This window comes from Populus nigra, chromosome 10 (genome assembly GCF_951802175.1).
Source record: "Populus nigra chromosome 10, ddPopNigr1.1, whole genome shotgun sequence".
Lineage (NCBI taxonomy): Eukaryota > Viridiplantae > Streptophyta > Magnoliopsida > Malpighiales > Salicaceae > Populus > Populus nigra.
This window is the reverse complement of record NC_084861.1, coordinates 16,137,145-16,155,651: the sequence shown is the minus strand read 5'-3', so window position 1 is coordinate 16,155,651 and position 18,507 is coordinate 16,137,145. Positions and strand designations below refer to the sequence as shown.

Below are 18,507 nucleotides of genomic sequence, written 5' to 3'. Positions count from 1 at the left end.
ATAAATATTCTGAGTCATATAATTTGTCGCCATCCAACCATTCTATTATTCACCTGGTAAAATTCAATGCAAATTCCAATGATTCCTTGTCATGGGCCCTCCTCAAGGAAAGTTGAGGGATACTATTTATTGTCCTGAATTCTTCTTTTTATTTTTTTTCATGTGATTTTAATGGTGAAGAATCTGAAGATGTCTTAATCTAGTTATGGTAACTGGAATCATATAGCTTTATCACAAAAATAAAATAAAACAAAACCAATTTTTTTTTCATTTTTAAGAAATGGTGGATAGATTTCAGCAAATAAGGAACAGGCCTAGAAAAGTCCAATAGGAAAAAAAAAATAAAAATTAACGCCGCCTGTGTTTGGGTTAAGAGTTGCACAGCTCTCAGGCCACCCCAAATACGTTTAAAATATTATGTATTAGCCCTTGGAATGCTGATCAAAAGATAAATTTGCAGGACAACCAGGGCGTCACCTTGTTAGCTCCAAAAAGTGGATATTCTGGTTAATCTGCACTTGGCCATGGACATCACCTAATGGAATTGGGTTTTTTATGCAGTTATTTGGGGATCTATAGCTGCTGCAACTTCCATTTGTGTCATGATCCTCAATGCCATTCCTATGTTTGTTGGCTACTGGTATGTCCTCTTCTCTTCCACAGATGTAGATATTACCCGTATAAATTCTCCCTTCAGTTAAGCTCACAAAAAAAAGTAATGTATAGATGGACTGACTAATGCTTGCAACTGGGACGTAATCTGACAGGGCAATCTTCAACATGACGGGGGAGGGATCTTTTTGGGTGTGCTTGCTTGGTATAATCATAGCAGCACTCCTTCCTCGTCTAGATGGCATTCAGATTGTAAGAGAAGCTGATAAGTTCGGCCATCTATGGGACATAGCTGTAGAAGTAGAAATGAATCCCATCATGAAACCTCCTCCTTGGAGATGATGATTGCTGGTAATCTTGGTTCCTTGTACATGAATACATACATGTACATGAACTTTCCCATGAAAGAATCTGATGCGTTTCTTTCGTCTATTAACATCTGCAATTATTATTCCAATATAACAAAAGAATGGTTAAAAGATATCATAGCATCTGGATGCTAAGGCAACAAACAGAAGAACAGAGAGTATAATTTCAGATTCCCAAATGTGACAGCAAAAACCAACCATTGAAAACAAATAGCAGCAAGCAGTTTTCTCAATTTCAAGTCAAGTTCAGAAAGCAGAGCTTTCATCTGTTGACAAACAACTAATCACTAGATCCAAGATAGCAGGATGTAAGGATATCAAGATACTGAAGAGCCAAAGACGAAAGATGAACCTCAGTTGCGTCATTTAAGCAAATGACTCCAAGCACATTATTATTAATACCTTCGTTATCATGCCTTTTTTTTTTTAATATTGAAAAGAAACCTTGGCTTTCAAGATTTTAACATGACTTCCCATTAGTTATTTTTGACGATGGAAAGTCACAGCCTTCATTGTATAAACCTTTTTTTCCCAGTAATAGTCATTCTCATTATGCAGACCACCTAAAGATAATATAAAAGACATATGCTTGAACAGATGTCTAGACAGCCAAAAACTCATATGCCATTCCAATCATGGAATATATTTATCGTGACAGCAGGATGATCCTAAAATGACAACAAGAAGATTCTAAAATACTGGGAACCACACAATAACATTCAGAAGCAGCAGACAACAAAGTGCAAAAATATACACACTTTATACGATAACAAGCAAAAAAACACTCATATTAAGACAAACAACCAGATTTGTTCAAGAAAAAACAAAAAAAAAACCATGTCTCTAAAGAGAAAATGCACTCGATAAGAAAAGTTCTAGAACCCATCAACTTATTCTAGCAAAACAAAATGAACTGCCACACAAAAATAGAGTTCTACCCGTGCAGGCAATGATGAAAATAACACCGCATAAAACAACATCAACAAGGGATTCTTTCAAAATTTGAAAAATGCAGAGACAAGCACAATGACAGATCTTGTAAGAGAACTACGTACGTACGCAAACTTTCAACATTTGAGTGTAGTCTGCAACAGATCCTCGTGCCTCTAGCCTCACAAAAAACAAAAAAAAATTGCAAAAATTCAGCAGCTAAATTACAAGTTCAAAAACTTGAGTTGCTAAAGTATTTAATAAAAAAATGCATACAAAGGGGAGTGCAAGCAGGCAGAGAAGGAGCTACTAACATATTTATAAAGGAATCTATTAACCAGGTTTTCTACACAAACTATACATTACACAGATTTCCATCGTGAGGAAATAGTTAGAAAACCACGTACGTAAGAAAACCAAAGGATGCCTAGCATTATTAGGCTTCCTTCCCAACCTCGTTACTATAAAACCTTAAACTTGTTATATGAAGTACACATGGTGTGTACGAAAACCAAAAGCCCAGGAGAAGACTATATATGAAGTGGGCTAGCGAGCAAGACATATACATCTTGAGCTAAAAAAATTTGAAGCAGACCCTAAAACCAGAAAAATCAGAGTCGAGTGACCGAAAAAAACATCATCAAAAAGTTTTTTCTAAGCTAATAATGGTTATAGGCAATTAATTGACTGGACAATTTCATTTTCAGTAAGATAAAACTGCACGTTCTAACTCAAATCTACCACACTCAACAAGAAGGAAAACAATTTCTTACATGAGTGACACTAACAGCCAACTTCTCTAAATTTTGAGGTTCATCGTCCAAATAAAAATCATAGCTCAACTCTTCTTTAATTAGTCCCTCGAATGAAAAGACAATCCTATTTAACATTATTACAAAATTGTATGTAAGTAGTGGTGCATTGGGCATTCTAGCATCCAATGTTCAAGAACAATTGAGAAAGGAAGAGTTGTCTCCAAAATGCATCAAAATATGGATTCCATGTTCGATGACCAAATGAATGATTGTTTTAGTCCAATCATCTTTCAGACATATAAGGTCGTTTACCAAGTGCTCAAGTGCACCAATGAGTCCTATATGTGCAGTATAACACCATGGAAACGAGTTGCAATCTCAACAAATTGAAGACATGGGTGATATAATTTTTTTTTGAGAACTTAGTGGTAACAAAAGCTTGAAAAACTTTGAATGTCACAAAAATACATGATCATCAAAAAGGTTTTTCCAAGCTAATATTGGCTATAAGCAATTAACAGGACAATTTTCATTTTCACTAGGATAAAATTGCAATTCTAATTCAAATCTAACACATTCAACAAGACGGAAAACATTTTCTTACCTGAGCAAAACTAATAACCAACTGCTCTAAATCCTGAGCTTCATCATCCAAATAAAAATTACATTTCTCACCCAAATCTTCTTTAATTAGTTCCTCAAACGCATAGCCAAGCCTATTTAACATTATTACATAGTCATCTGTAAGTAGGGGTGCATTTGGCATTCTAGCATCCAATGTTCAGGAAAGCTATAAAAGGCATACCCTTGTGAGAGCAATAAGTGTTGCATTACATACCTGTATAACAAACTTCCATCAATATAAAGAAGAAAATCCAAGCTTCTTTGACATGAAGTAATAAGTTGATTTCAATCAGTGTACATTAATATTTAAGCATTTCCTCAAGAGCAAGAAGCCCTTTTAATTAGAACTCATTAACGATCTTAAGATCAATTATTCAACTGCAATGAGAGCATTATAACATAAGCATGGTAACATGTGACACGCCCCTAACACATCTAAAACTTAGAATTGTAAAGGCAAACAACAATTTGAATCTTGATCACTACTGAATCTCCAGTCCTCCAACCCCACATCCCAACAAGCTGATAATTGCTGCTATTTTTTAAATTTGTCTGATCATTTCAATGAAATTATGACAATTGGAACATTTGATTGTCTTGCTTGCTTCATAATTTCACTGACGCAATCCTGTTAGCAAAATTAGAGAATAAGAATTTTTTAGAAACAGATGGGAAAAAAATTAATGAATTACGACTGCAACAATGATAAGGTAGAACTTAAAATGGAAGGATGTGTCTGTGTGAATGTGCCATGAGGGAATCTCACGATCATGAATGCAGAAGGAATAGCTAAAATAGGCTGACAGTAGATCTGTTGCTCGCGCTCTACGGGACGAATTTTAAAGGCTCAAAATGCGTAGTTTCTGTTTTGCTATGTTCAAATAAAGGCTGTAAAGCGTAAATAATGAATGAGGACGTTGCAATTGTAGCTGGTAAGTAGGGCTGGACGATAATTGATACGTTAAACGATAAGTTTAAGCTATCACATTAGGTACGAATAGCGTTAACAAACATGTTTGAAACTGAGAACTGAGGAAGATAAAGGCTGCATGGATTCTAATTAAGAAGCTGGTATCTTATTATGTACAAGCATTTCCAGCAGGTGCAGTCCGTAGGCATCCAAAAAGTTATGGCAGCCTCCATATGTAGTAGCAAAATGCGAGCCTGGTGGATAGTGCGGCAGTTATGCGTCTTCAGTGATGCTGCGCAAAGACAGATGTAATCATTTCAAAGCAATGCTGGCAGTGGAAGTAGCTTAATGAATATTGAAACCACCTGAAATGTGGACTACTAAGAAAGAAGAACATGCAGTAAGGGTTAATGGTTTTTAACATGATGCGAACTGTTAGGCTTTGATATTTTTTTGTCTATGACATTTAAAAAACAGAAACCTATATTGCAGACACCTCATGATAGATTTCTAGGTGAGTTCTTCCATGATGAGTCACAAATAAGCAACATGCATGAGAGGGGGGGAAACGATTCCAGAACTGTTCGGCCATCGGTTTAAACAAACGCGGAAACTTTATGAAAAAGGGAATATCAAAGGACATAAACTGCAAGGAAAAAATGTGGAAGCAAATGTCAAAGGAAATACCTATACCTACACATTTAATACCAGCAGATTCTTTGCCTATTTATTTTTTTCTTTATTGGGATATACTAGTTGTAGGTTAGTTGTCTCTAAAGGCTAAAGATCAGCCTATATTATTTCCTGTATCAGCCTATATTATTTCTTGTTGTATTCTTTCCTTTCTTAGCTTGTAAATTCTACCTATATAATGGGCAATTCTCAATGAGAAGACACAATTTTATTCAAAAGACTCTAAACTGTCATGGTATCAGAGCTACAACTCTGAATTATTATTTGCTATCAAGTTTTTTAGTCTCGGTTATTCTTGATCAAGGTTCTCTTGACCTCATGTCTTTAGATAAGTCTGATGTTTCTATAATTCGTTTCAATGGCAAGAACTACTTTGCTTGGGCGTTTCATTTCATGATTTTTGTCAAAGGTAAGGAGCTGTGGGGACATGTTGATGGAAGTAACCCAGCTTCTGACAAAGTCAAAGACATAAACTAGCACGCCAAGTGGGAAGTCAAGGATGCTCAAGTTATGGCTTAGATTTTAGGATCTGTCGAACCTAACATCATCTTGAATCTTCGATCCTCTCAAACTGCAGCTCAAATGTGGACTTACCTGAAGAAAATTTATAGCCAACAAAACACTGCTCGTCGGTTTCAACTTGAACATGAATTGAGCACTCTTCAACATGATAGTCTGTCTTTCTATCTCTGATTTTTACTCTAGATTCACTCATCTTTGGACTGAATACATTGATATAGTTTATGCTGGCTTACCATCCGAAGGTATTAGCTCTGTTCAATCTGTTCATGAAACTACTCAACGAGATCGGTTCCTAATGAAACTAAGACCTAAATTTGAAGGCACCAGATCCAACCTGATGAACCGAGAATTTGTTCCCTCCTTGGATACATGCCTCAGTGACCTCCTTCGCGAAGAACAACGCCTTCTCACTCAAACCACCATGGAACAACGACGATCTACATCTATTCCTGTGGCCTATGCAGCACAAGGTAAGCCAAGAGGCAGGGATATGAGCATTATTCAGTGTTTTTGTTGTAAGGGATTTGGCCATTATACTGCAAATTGTCCCCGAAAATTCTGCAACTACTACAAAAAAGATGACCATATCATTAAAGAATGCCTTACTCAACCTCCCAAGAAAATAGAGACAGAATATACTGTCTCAGTTGGCTCTTCACCTCTGACACAAAGTGCTTCTACTCTTGTCCAATCTGTGACTCCTGCCATGGTTCAACAAATGATCATTTCTGCATTTTCAGCTTTAGGGCTCTCAGGTAAAAATCTTTCTACATCATCTCCTTGGTATTTTGATTCCGCGGCTTCCAATCATATGACAAACAATGCTACTTCTATTACCAATGTCAACAAATATTTTGAAAATCTCAAAATTCATACTGCTGATGGTAGTCATTTACCTATCACGACCACTGGTGATGTTTCTCATTCTCTCATTGATGTTTTTGTATCACCTGGTCTTACCACCAATCTTATGTCTGTCAGTCAGTTGGTTGAAAATGATTGTAAACTGGAATTTTCCAAATCTGGTTGTGTTGTGCAGGATCAACAGTCAGAGAAGATGATCGCAAGGGGGCCTAAAGTGGGACGTCTTTTTCCTCTTCAATTTCCTTTGTCTCCTTTTTCTTTGCCTTTTGTCACTTGTAATTCTGCTCATGTTGATTACCGATCGTGGCATAAACGTCTCGGACATCCAAACTCTAATGTTCTTCATGATTTATTGAAATCTGGTTTTCTTGGAAATAAAGATTCACCATCTCTTAGCGCTGTTCAGTTTGATTGCAATTCTTGTAGGCTTAGCAAAAGTAAAACCCTACCCTTTCTTATTCACACACCACACGTAGTCCAACCTTTTGATTTGATACATAGTGATGTGTGGGGCATGACACCAATCACTTCTCATGCTAATTACAAATACTATCACTTTTATTGACGATTATAGCCGTTTCACATGGATTTATTTCCTTCATTCTAAAGACGAAGTATTTTCTGTTTTTAAGATTTTTCATACACATATCCAAACCCAATTTTCAGCCCAAATCAAAATCCTTCGTTCTGACAATGAGGGTAAGCATATGTCTCATTTGTTTAAGGACTTCTTACAGCATCATGGCATCATTTCTCAACGATCTTGCCCTTCAACACCTCAACAAAATGGGGTGGCTGAAAGAAAGAATTGTCATCTTCTTGATGTTGTTCGTACTCTCCTGTTAGAGTCGTCTACACCTTCTCGTTTTTGGTGTGAAGCTCTCTCTACTGTTGTCCACCTCATCAACATATTGCCTTCCCCCACATTGAACCATGACACTCCTTTCCTCAGGTTGTTTGGTCATCCTCCAACTTATTCCAACCTCCGTACCTTTGGTTGTGTTTGTTATGTTCATCTTCCTGCACATGAATGCACAAAACTCACGGCTCAGTCAATTCAATGTACTTTCCTAGGATATTCAGTACACCAGAAAGGTTTTCTTTGCTATGACCCAAATCTGCGTCGCATTTGAATTTCTAGAAATGTGATCTTTCTAGAAAACCAATATTTCTTTTCCAGGCATCGGAATCATGTTCCTCCTTCATTTTCTGTTTTGCCTATGTTTACTAACTCTTCTGCAGCTCCAGTCCCTTCTAAGCCTCTCATAGTATATCAAAGGCGTTCATCTGCTACTTCCCACCAGCCTCCAGACCCTCCCAAGCCCCCTTACGTTCCTTCCCCGACTGCTGCTCCTGTTCCAGCAACTGCAACTCCCTCTTATCGACAAAGTACTCGGGTTCGTAGACCCCTTGATAGGTATGGGTACTCTCTTCCCTCATCCTTCACAGCCACCTTGTCTTCTACTTTTCTTCCTTCATCTTATAAACAGGCAATAGAGCATGAGTGTTGGCGAAAAGCCATTGAAACTGAACTTCTCGCACTTGAAAAAAACCAAACCTAGGATATTGTTCCATACCCCTCATTTGTGAATCCCCTTGGCAGTAAGTTTGTGTTTTCTATCAAGCGTCGTTCTGATGGGTCCATTGACTGTTACAAGGCTCGGTTAGTGGCACTTGGCAACAAACAGGAATATGATCTTGACTATAATGAGACCTTCGCACCAGTCGCCAAAATGACCACTGTCCGAACTATACTCGCCCTTGTTACATCTCAATCCTAGCCCTTACATCAAATGGATGTCAAGAACGCCTTCCTTCATGGTGATCTCAAGGAAGATGTTTACTTGAAACTTCCTTCTGGTATGTCCACTTCCTTATCTAATGATGTTTATAAATTGAAATGTTCTTTGTATGTTTGAAGCAAGCACTGAGAGTATGGTTTGACAAGTTTCGATCCACGTTGCTGGGTTTCTCCTTCACTCAAAGTCAGTATGACTCCTCTCTCTTTCTACAAAAGACATCCATGGGTATCGTTGTCCTCTTTGTTTATGTGGATGATATCGTCATCATTGGCTCTGACTTGGAGGCAATCTCTACGATTCAAACTTTCTTGCATTCTACATTTCACATGAAAGACCTCGGTCAACTCACCTATTTTTTGGGCTTGGAAGTGCATCATCAACCTCACAGTCTCTTCCTACATCAACACAAGTATAGTTAGGAACTAGTTCAGTTAGCCGGCCTCACTAACACTACTTCGGTTAACACTCCCATGGAACTTAATGTGAAATATCATCGTGATGAAGAGGAGCTTCTTAATGATCCCACTACTTATCGGAAGCTAGTTGGTAGTCTTATCTATCTAACTATTACTCGACCAGACATTTCTTATGTTGTTTACACTGTCAGCAAATTCATGCAAGCACCAAGGCATCTCCATCTATCTGTTGTTCGCCGCATAATTCGCTACATTCTTGGCACTCCTAGTTGTGGCTTATTCTTCCCTACAGGTTCTTCACTTCAACTACAAGCCTATAGTGATGCTAATTAGGCCGGTTGCCCTGACACCAGGAAATCTACTACCAGCTGGTGTATGTTTCTTGGTGATGCCCTTATCTCATGGAAATGTAAGAAACAAGACAGCGTCTCCAAATCATCTACTAAAGCAAAGTACCGAGCCATGTCTGTTGCATGCTCTGAGATCATTTGGCTGCGTGATCTCCTCACAGAACTCGGTTTCTGTCCAGTTCATCCTACTCCACTTCATGCTGACAACACTAGTGTCATCCAAATTACAGCCAACCCTGTCTATCACGAACGCACCAAGCACGTTGAGGTTGACTGTCACTCAATCAAGGAAGCATATGATCATCAAATTATCACCTTTCCACATATCTGCACCACTCTGCATATCGCAGATATCTTCACCAAATCCATGCCCCGTCAGTGCCATCATTTCCTCACTGGCAAATTGATGCTTGTCGATTTACCAGCATCAATTTAATAGGGGATGTCAAAGGAAATACCTATACCTACACATTTAATACCAGCAAATTCTTTGCCTATTTATTCTTTCCTTTATTAGGATATACTAGCTGTAGATTAGCTGTTTCTAATTAAGGGTTGAAGATCAACCTATATTATTTCCTGTATCAGCCTGTATTATTTCCTATTGTATTCTTTCCTTTCTTAGCTTGTAAATTCTACCTATATAATGGGCAATTCTCAATGAGAAGAAACACAATTTTATTCAAAGGACTCTAAACTGTCAGCAAAGATGCCACAGACTGGTAGACAAACGTGTGGCAGTTCTAATAGCAATAACCCAAGTCCAAACAAACGATGAAGAATCAACAGATGTTGCTGCTTATTTTCGTAGTTTTCAAAGGCTGAAACATATATAGAGTATGTGTGTGCAAAACACTTGAAGCAACGACCAAAGATTACATTGACAGTGTCTCATAGAAAGATAAGGCTAATAAAGCGCGTTGGTTTGCTAAGCATAGTTCATTAATGTATTCTATTAACCGAGCCGCAAGAAGTTTAAAAGCAGGAGTGGTTGAATTAGTTACCTCATCTTTTGAGGGTGCAGGCAATCTCCCCTTCTTGGCTGTCAGAGACTTGTCGGCCTATGTTTTTGTCGCACCTTCTTCGTGGCCATGCTCCACCACAGACCACATGCTGCTTGGATGAGGAATATCATTCTAGTTGTAACATGCATGACTTCTGCTAACTTGTTGGGAAGAAAGAAAAGTGGTCTCTTTCCAGTAACTTAACATTTTTTTTTATGCTCAACCAAAGAAGCATCCTACTTGTCCTGTTACCAAGAGTATTTAGTGCATACTGAAATAGAATGCGAGACAAAACATGCTCTGTAAGTAGTCAGTTTCGAAAGGTTCTTATTGATCATTTTTTCCTTTTTGTTTGGCCTCGGTAGGTGCATCCGTAGACGTAGATGACTGTATTGGGGAGCTGGCTGAAAGGATTGATCCAGGTGTGGTCCTTGTGGCGGTGGTCAGGTTCCCTGGAGTGGGTGGGCTGGTGGGTGGTCATATGAGGTGGAGACAAACAAAATGTTAACGGAGATGTTTAGCAAGTGCCATTAATCATGCATCAAACCCTGAAAAAGTCATTGATTGCCAAAACAAAAATTGAAAAGGTAAGGGACTAGGTGTGGAGATTCGAGAATTTGATGTTAAGATTGCAGTAGAGAAGGCCAGGATTGAATCGCAAGCTCTGTCAATAGATGTTATATCCTTGGATGTAGCTGTCCAGTATCTGGGAAGGGTGGCTGTTCACTTGTCCTGCAGGGAAACAAATGTGCTGAACATGTCAGGAAAGGGCAATAGATGAAACATGAAGGACCTGGTTTGAAGGTGACAGATTAAAGAAGAACCATGTCAAAGAACAATGCATGTAAGCAAAAAAAGAATCAGTAACATAAGTTTTGAGTAGATGGCTATCTAAATGGTGTAAAAGGTGGTTGTTTTGAACCAAAATCCAACTAATCTTTAATTTGAAAGAACTACAAGGAATGAAAACCCTAATCTTTAATTACAACGAAAACAGAGAGTGATAAGGAGATAAATCAATACCTTTTGGTAGGCGTTGAGAGAGGGGGGGGTTTATATTGTTTTGTAGCTGACATTATTCGACCAGAGCCCGCCCTCCCGAATTCTTGGACCGGAGTTTCCCATGACGGACTGAAACCCTGACCCCAGGGAAACTGCCTTAAAAACAAAACGAAAGAGAAAGAAGAAAAGGAAGAGGAAGAAGGAGCAGAGAGAGGAGATTTCTGTACAAGGAAGTCATGTTTCCTATGTGTATAACGGTCAAGGAAGCACCGCGTGATTGTTACGCTGGAGGAGATTTTGGGCTTGATGGGTCTAATTTAAAGTGAACCGCGTATGTGTTAATTCACCTCAGGCCCGTATCTTGTAGGCCCATAAAGTCTTCCCACAAAAAAGACCCACTCAGCAGATGAAGGCCCAGATAGAAATAACCCGGGCCTAATCATTCCTTGATTAATAGCTAATTAAAGTCTCTTTGTAACTTAATTATGCAATTGTGGTTAAATTTTTTATATAAAAAACTAGGTTAAATTTTTTTGACTGAGTTACAAACTAATTTAGATTTTGACTAGGTCAGCTCCTTTTATTTATTATAAAACCTTAATCCGGTCAAGCTCCAAATAATCAAGTTCTAAATCAAACCGTTGAGTTAGGCAGGTTTAATAGCTAGAAATGTAGACCTAAGCACCTCCGAGCTCAAGAATCTGCTAAGATTCTTGTAAAACTATCACTTCATATGTCTTATATTAATTTTCTGCCTGAACCCAAAACACAGCACCATAAAACCTATAAGTTTTGGAAGGATTGGGGATTGGTGGTTGGTTACATCATGTCTTTTGTATATTTTAACGAATACCATAATAAAATATCAAGAACATGATTATGTAAATTAAGGATGATGTACAATTAAGAGCAGGTTGGAAGGTTAAAGAAATTTGTTTTGTCTCTTCACTTCTTAAGTTTGAATTTCGAGATCCTCGTTTAAATGAATCTATGTCTTTAATTACACCAAATTAAATTTAATACCCTTCAAAGAAAAAAAACTTAATCTTGATGTATATTTTAACCATCAAAACCACATAAAAAAAATAGAAAAAGTGAATAAATATCAAGAGTTTTGATGAAGGTGAAAATGAAAATGTCCTCAAAATTTAGATCGGCCATGACTCTAATTCCATGTTAAACTCTTGCCTTGTGCCAACAAGGAAAAGAGAAGAGAGCTTGTTATGCAATGAGGCAAATCTCCTTTACTATTACAAAATTATAGTACCAAACGCTCCATGATATGGACTGATGATCAAAGCTTAAACCTTGAGTTTAAGATAAAGAATTTTGAAGATAGATATGGAAACTCACTATACTAATAATTAAGGTTTAGTTGCCATGTCTCTGTCTGTTTTTCTTCGGCTCCTATCTCTTGTTTCCACATGAATTTCATCATAGTTTATAGCATAAACTAATGCAAAAACTCCTCTCGAGGTGATGTCAATCTTTGCACGAATCCGCGTTTCAACTTTGTCTCTTCTCTCCCTAATAATTGATTAATACAATCTGTCCAGTTCTTTCCTATGTTTTTGTCTGAAAATTCCAAGTCTTCAAGATTCCATTTCTGTTGTGTGTTTGGTAGTTAGTTTCCATTCCGGAAAATTGTTTTCATGGGACAGGAAACAAGAAAACTTTAGATGAGTATGGAGTTTCCGACATCCTTAGAAGAGGTGGATTCTCAGTTGTCAGGAGAGTTATTATGAAGACAAGTGGAGATAGAAGGCAGGTAGCTATCAAGACATTGAAAAGATTAGGCCCATTAGCACCATCAGGAATTCCTCGTACTCGCGGTGATGGCGAGAGAAGCTTTGCTTCGTTCAAATTTCCAATATGAAGGCAGGTTTCCGTATCCGATGCTTTACTTTCAAATGATATATTGGTTATGAGAAAGATAGTAGAAAATGTATCGCCGCATCAGAATGTGGTTGATCTCTATGATGTTTATGAAGATCAAAATGGTGTGCATCTTGTGTTGGGGAGCTTTGTTCTGGTGGAGAGCTGTTTCACAGGATTGTCGCTCGAGACAAGTACTCCGAGGGTGATGCAGCAGCTGTAGTTAGGCAGATTGCAGAAGGATTGGGAGCTCTTCACAGGGCTAATATTGTTCATAGAGACTTGAAGCCAGAGAACTGTCTTTTCTTGAATTAAAACGATGATTCTACCTTGAAGATCATGGACTTTGGATTGAGTTCTGTAGAAGAGTTCACTGATCCGGTTGTTGGGTTGTTTGGCTCCATTGATTATGTCTCACCAGAAGCTCTTTCTCAAGGCAGAATTAGCTCTAAAACTGATATGTGGTCTTTGGGAGTAATCTTGTATATCCTGCTCTCAGGGTGAGTTAATTTTCTTGTGTCTCAAATTGTAGCCTCTCGTATTGTTGCCACAAGTTAGCAATCAATATCCCAATCTTCGGTTCAAGTTCTTAGGTCTTTTGTTTTGTTTCCTTTCATATTTCAGGTATCCGCCTTTCATTGCTCAGTCCAACAGGCAGAAACAACAAGTGATACTGGCTGTATGGATAATTTTTGCCTTTACCAAAGCTAGATCATTTGCTTCATTGTTCAATTCGTCTTTCTTCCATGGTTCTGCAAGACAAATGCTTTGCTGTGCAGGGTGATTTCAGTTTCTATGAGAAGACATGGAAGAACATTACTTCATCAGCAAAACAACTGATCACTGATCTCCTGCAAGTTGATCCGGAAAGGAGACCGAGCTAGAAGACATTTGCCTTGGACAATAAGTGTATGACTTGTGGAGCATTAAGACGAGGCTGCTATGAAGAAGCAGAAGGGCATGCGCAGGTTCCGGGAACAAGTTGACTCTTGTCAAGGTGGTGAGCTCGGAAATGGCATTGTAATACTCAGAGTATGAAGACAGATATGGATCAACCTTTATGGGTTGCCCCCATGGTTAAAGGTGGAGAGCTACCTGGACTCTTACGACTAAGAGCGAGAGACTCACGAAGAAGTAAGGCGTGGTTCCTAGGGTGGAACAGAGGGCAGGTGCAACTCCTGGATGAGTAGACTCTTGGAAGAGTGGTGAGCTTGTGATCATATTGAGATACTCAGATAATGACTGTCACACTTAGGAATATTTGTTTGAGGGGGTGTTGTAAGCCTTGATATAAGGCTTGAAAAATCATTCCGGACCGAGCATGGTTGATATGCTCAAAGGAGGATGTTGTGTTGAAGATGCTCTCAAAATGGTAAGCTTGGAAGAGCTGCAAAATGCAAGCTTGTGCTGAAGAAGCAAGAGGATAATTGCCCACATAAATGGCAAAGGGGGTGATTGTTAGGATATTGCCATTTGTGGCAATACCCCACCACCAAGCAAGTGGGAGCATGAATTACAACATAATTCATGCCATGTATTATGGCTTGATTGTCTCCTCCATGTTGACCATATATGCCTATAAATGAGGCATATTATGTGAGAGCAAATAGAGAGGGTTGAAGAGAGTGAGAAAACGTGAGTGTGAGTAGAGAGAAAGAGAGAGCTGCAATGGCAGCAGCCTTGTTGCCATTGCAGCAGCTGTAAGAGCAGCAGATGTAATTCTTCTCCTCCATGTATATCTATATCTAATAAAATGGACCTCTCCCGTGGATGTAGGCGATTTGCCGAACCACGTTAAATATTGTGTTAGTGTGCTTACCCTCCATATGAGCAACTATTAGTACACCACCGGTCCGCGTATGGGGTGCTGGAATCCTCAACAAAGTGCTCAAGATGTAATGATGCCCAAAGCCTTAACTTATTGGTCTCTTCCTATTATTATTGAGAGCCTTCACTAAGAAAAACATACTACATGTGGTGACAGGTTCTAAATCATCCTTGGGTGATGGGGAGTTCTGCAAAAGAGGAACAAAGGGACCCTGAGATTGTCTCAAGGCTGCAGAGTTTTAATGCCTGTCGCAAATTCCGTGCTGCAACAATTGCTAGTGTGTGGAGTAGCATAATTTTCTTAAGAACCAAAAAGTTAAAATCCTTACTAGGATCACATGACCTCAAGGAGGATGAAATTGAAAAACTCAGGCTATATTTTTCCAAATTGTGAGTACTCAAACTGTAATGTTTTGAATTAAAGGGATAGGAAAAGGCTAGAAAGCCCTTGAAGGCTTAGATATAGGAATAAATTAAATAAGGGGTAGTGTGGTAATTGAACAATAGTTGATAAATATAAATAGAGAGAAAGAAAAAAAAAACAAAAGAAGAGATCTGAAATTAAGAGAGCAAACCGGCAGGAGAGAAAGGGAGAAGGAAGAAGAAGAAGAGAAAAGAGGGAAATTAGAAGGGAAATAGAAAGGAATTGAAGGGAATAAGTTTAAAAGTAAGATTTAGGTTGTTAAATGTATAAATTTGTATTATTGAGCTTTTAATTTTGGTTTTGATAAATGTTAGGGTTTTGAAAATTTGTGTTTTGGGTTTAATAGATGAATTAAATTGAATGTTATAAGGTTGATTGTTATGAGTTGATTATGGAAGATGGTGATGATTTTGAGTTATAAATTGTGTAAATGGTGAATGTTGAGTTAGAAATTTGGCAAGAACAGTAGGTAACCTGTGAGAATTCTGAGTTGGAGGTTGAAGATGATGAAAATTCAATTTGGTCCCTCAATTTTGGAAAATTACAGTTTAGTCCCCAAACTTTGGAAAATTTGCAGAATGGTCCCTGGAGCCTATTCCGAGATTCTGAACAGAATAACATATTAATTATGGACAGAATTACTGTATAGATAAGAGAATTTAACACTTTCAATTTGGTCCTCCAATTTGACAAAAATTACAATTTGACCCTAAAAATTTGGTAAAATTACAGAATGGTCCCTGGAGTATAATGAGATGATCTGGACAGAAATGAGGATGAATTATGGACATAATTTCAGTATATTCATGGATTTATGATAAATTGTAGTTTGGTCCTCCAATTTGACAAAAGTTGCAATTTAACCCTTAAGAATATGATAAATTACAGATTAGTCCCTAGCTGTAATATTAATTTTTTCAGATTGGTTTGATGAATAATTGAGGGTTATTTAGTGAATTATTACCAATTTTATTAATTGTTTTATTATGGATTAGATTTCGGGAAAACCGTTAAATGTTGGGTTTTTAGGAAAGATAACTAGTTAGTTCAAAAATATTTAGGGTAATGGAATACACCCTTAGATAAGTGTATTAAATAGGTTATATATATTCTTTTGAGTCATTCTTAAATATGTCTCCTTTATATTCAGATAATCCTGATATTCTACCGGCGGGATGTCAATAGGATTTTCTTCGCTATCAGCTTTGAGTTTTGTTGCTTTCGAGTCAGGTGAGTGGATAATTTTCCATATGCATGAGAAATAGTATAAATATTTGATTTGTTAATATGAATTGAATCATGCTTCTTGATAATATATGTGTTGATTATTATCCTTATTATGATAAAGCATGATCAATTATTGAATCTGAATTCTTGATATGAACCAACATATATTTTGAATTGACTTCTGAATTGATAGCTCCTCATTTGATTGATGTCATGAGTTGAGCTTTGAGATATGAATATGTTTGTTAGATTATGATTATGAACCTATGGTATGTCAGTCAGAATACCCATGCTAACAGGATAGTGTTAGTCTTTGTGCACATCGTATCTGAACCCTAGTTGGTCGGGGGAGTCACCAACCTGTGTGGACTGATCATCCCACAGTATGGAGCCTCATGTTCATTGCATTTTGATTTTTTGACGAATTTTACCATTTGATTTTCTTGTTATGGCCTATTTGAGAAACCTTCATATAAGAACCTAGAGTCATACTTGTATATATATTTCTCATTGCTGTATTACCTCGTGTGTGTATATTGAACGTTATCTACTCACTGAGTTATTGAACTCACCATCTCATTATTTATCCTTTTCAGGCTTATAGCTTGATAGCAGGTCATTTTGTTGGACTTTCAGAACCTGCTTTTTGGTTGTACTTTGTACATTTCCTTTATGTCTAGTTAGTGCTTCAAAACTCTGAACTTATATAAACTCTTGTAGTAAGACAATTCAATTATATTATGAAGTTGATTTTGTTATTAATGCTGCGTTGAACTCTGATTGAGTTAGGATAAGCTTGTGTGTAAGTTTGGGTTCGTATAGGCATGAAACCTTGGAGGGGAATCTTGCTTATGTGCCGGTCATGGATCCAGGATTCGGGTCGTGACACAAACTATTTCTTGCCTCAAATTTTAGTTTAGTTTTCATTGAGTTCTAGGTTTATCAGCATTTAAATTGCATAAAGAAGCTCTAGAATCAAGCTGGGATGAGTTTGATTGCCCTATATCATCAATCTTCGATATTCTAATCGAGAGATATATTTATGTGTAGGTGTGCAAAAGGTGATAATGCTACTCTATCCAAATTCGAGGAGGTGCTGAAAGCAATGAACATGTCATCACTGATCCCTATGGCACCCCGCATCTTCGATCTATTTGACAACAACCGTGATGGAACAGTTGACATGAGAGAGATACTTTGTGGTTTCTCCAGCCTCAGGAACTCTCGAGGAGATGATGCTCTCCGTCTGTGCTTCCAGGTATGCTCTCTTCCCTGATTCCCCTCCAACTTGCAACATCAAGAAGTAACTTATCAAGCTAAGGTGATTTTTTCTTTTGCTTTTCGGCCAACAGATGTATGATACAGATCGATCTGGGTGCATCACCAAGGAAGAAGTGGCATCAATGCTCAGAGGAAGCTGCTTCCCTTACAATTTTTATAGCTTGAAAAGTTTAAACTGCTTCCAAGACTAGATGACATATGGAATGTTTTTTGAGCAGGCTTTGCCCGAGGACTGCCTTCCAGCAGATATAACAGAGCCGGGGAAATTGGACGAGATATTTGATAGGATGGATGCCAACAGTGATGGAAAAGTCACCTTTGATGAGTTCAAAGCCGCAATGCAAAGAGACAGTTCACTTCAGGATGTACTCCTCTCATCTCTTCGGCAACAATAATTTTCCCACTTCTACTCTCACCATCATCTTTCCATCTATGCTTCTTGTTTTTTTCTTTACAAAGCCTTTCTTTCAGCTAATGCTATATAGGCAATAGAGATGGTGACTAAATGAGGTAAATGAAATTCTCTCTTAATTTGCGGTCGAAGTTAGGAACTTCTCATTGTGATGGATATCAAACCAGTAGAAGCATAGATATCAGGGAATATAACTCAACCATTCTTGATGCTTGAATAGGTTTCACTTATAGACAGAACTTCTTTTCGGGAGATCATAATGTATCCATATGGTCAGGCTCAATTCACCTGCTAATCTTCTCCAATAATTGTGCACTTGTCGAATCAAAATTTTGTTTGGCTAAATGGAATAGCCATACTACAGTCAACTAAATACTAATATTGGAATTAGTTCTGGCACCATAGCCTTGGTGGGTTCGACTCTAACAATGGCAGAAGAAAGGGGCTGGTACAAGGGAAAGGGAGGTCATTGGCAAACTGGTGAAGTAGCCAGTTCTAGCAAGCTCTTTCAACTGAACTATCTGTATGCACAAAGTCAAACAATGCAAAACCTTCCCATGGGGTTATGCAGTACAATATAAAAATGTCCCACCTAAAATAATTGAAAAC

At 37.9% G+C, this 18,507-nt stretch overlaps 2 long non-coding RNA genes and 1 pseudogene across 3 annotated transcripts; 1 reads left to right on the top strand and 2 right to left on the bottom strand.

Moving 5' to 3' along the window:
* Nucleotides 1-245: 245 nt before the first annotated feature.
* On the bottom strand, nt 246-2,525 carry LOC133704261 (uncharacterized). Its single transcript, XR_009844029.1, has 3 exons — nt 2,318-2,525; nt 2,036-2,086; nt 246-1,051 (listed from the first exon to the last, which is right to left on the bottom strand). It is a non-coding gene; the product is annotated as an uncharacterized LOC133704261 (long non-coding RNA).
* Nucleotides 2,526-3,546: 1,021 nt separating this feature from the next.
* Nucleotides 3,547-11,063, bottom strand: LOC133705067 (uncharacterized). Of its 2 annotated transcripts, XR_009844187.1 has the most exons (4): nt 10,874-11,063; nt 9,851-10,582; nt 4,377-4,491; nt 3,547-3,917 (listed from the first exon to the last, which is right to left on the bottom strand). It is a non-coding gene; the product is annotated as an uncharacterized LOC133705067 (long non-coding RNA). The 2 variants fall into 2 exon arrangements; XR_009844186.1 differs by lacking the exon at nt 3,547-3,917 and having other exon boundaries at nt 4,220-4,491.
* A 1,268-nt stretch (nt 11,064-12,331) lies between these two features.
* LOC133705802 (calcium and calcium/calmodulin-dependent serine/threonine-protein kinase-like) lies at nt 12,332-18,058 on the top strand (annotated as a pseudogene).
* Nucleotides 18,059-18,507: the final 449 nt, after the last annotated feature.